Genomic DNA, 1664 nt, shown 5'->3' with positions numbered 1-1664 from the left:
AAAAAAAAAAAAAGGAAACAGGGAACCGCGGAGCATCGGCAGGTGACAGGGAATTGCCCAGGCTTAGTATGTCCTGGGAGCAAAGAAGGGGGCAGAAACTAAAATAAAAACGCTGCATGTTTTTTCTGAGAAGTCTGTATTTTCTTTCCAAATTTTGTCGGGGTTGCTGCGGAGAAGATGAAGTTTTATTCAGTGCCACACTGCCGGAAATCTGAAGACATGCAGCAGACTGAACTCCCAGCTCTTGTTACAATTTTTTAAAAAAGATAGTGAACTTACAAAAATGCGCAGGAACCAAGTCCTGAGACGCTGCACAGTGGTGGTGGAGGCATTACACTGTACTGTTTCTTTCTTTGGATCCTCAGGCCTGGTTTGGCAGGACAAGAACTCCATGGCATTAACAAATTCAATAGAAAGTAAATACTATGACAACAATACATGATTTTCCTCTTTTTTTTTTTTTTTTTGCAGAACTAAGGATTGAACTTAAGCCCTCGCGCTTGCCAGGGAAGCGCTTATTCTGCTGAGCCATCTCCCCAGCCCCAGTGTGGCCTTGTTTTTAATTTTTTTTTTCTTAAATCATATTTTATGTCCAAGTAGCTCGGATACATCATTTAATCTTCAGGGCCTCCAGGCGGGGCTCTGGGGTGATTCACTGCCTGCCTGCTTGGCCTGGTGGGATGGCAGAGTGTGGAAGTGCCAGGCACGGCCGGCCCAGGGTCAGGATGGCCCCACCAGCCACACCCATCTGGCAGCAGGGGAGCAGGGAGTGCCGCTGGGAACCGGGGTCAGAGGAGAGCAGCGCGCCTGCGGGGAGGACACGCCAGGACAGACAGGTGGGCAGAGGTCCTGTGCAGCCGGCTCAGCGCAGCTGTCCTCCTCATAGGGAGACCCTGTCTCACTCCCCAGTGCCATAAAACAAAACAGGGTTGGGCAGCGCGCTGCACGCAGCTCCAGCAGCCTGTGTGGTCTGGGGTGGGTCTTAGGACTGAATGCACAAAGGCCTCCTGCAGGGGGCCCAAGAACCTGCCTCCTGTCTTCCAGCTCCTGTAGCCGCTGGCACCCCCAGCTGGGACACTTCCTCCTTCACCGGGGGCCCCTTGCCTCTGCTCCCACAGTTACGCCTGGTCTCCCTCTGAAGTTCTTGTGGTCACCTTGGGCTCAACCCAGTGGCAGAAGCGGAGCACCCACACCCTTGGGGCGGTTATTCTGCAGGTGGTACTAGATATGGGTGGGGCTGAGACATGAACCCAAGGGCCACCGGCCTGACCAGTGCCAGGTCATTGCTGGTGGCTGTCCTCACGCCTGCAAACCCCCACACTTTCCCCTCCCCTACACCCCTCCTCCACTCTCCTCCCCCAGGCCCCTTCCTTTCCCTTCCCCTGCCCCTTCCCCTCCCTGGCCTTCCCTGGGCGCCCCTCCCCAAGGCCCTTTCCTCTGTTCTACCCCTTCCTTGCCCTTTCCTGTCCTTCCCCTCCCCTCCCCCATACCACGGGGCAGCAGCCAGCCGCTCCCATGGTACCCCTATCTTCTTTGTGGTGCCCCCAGGGGTCTGCACACTCTTGGCAAGGGCTCTCACCAAGCCACGCCCCTTTTAAAAGACAGGGTCTCCTTAAGTCTCTAAGTGCCCAAGGTCGGGCTTGAACTTTCATGTCTGCCTCAGC

The sequence above is a fragment of the Octodon degus genome, unplaced genomic scaffold, assembly GCF_000260255.1.
Source record: "Octodon degus isolate 3935 unplaced genomic scaffold, OctDeg1.0 scaffold00056, whole genome shotgun sequence".
Taxonomy (NCBI): domain Eukaryota; kingdom Metazoa; phylum Chordata; class Mammalia; order Rodentia; family Octodontidae; genus Octodon; species Octodon degus.
The sequence above is the reverse complement of the archived record's forward strand: the minus strand, read 5'-3'. Positions refer to the sequence as shown.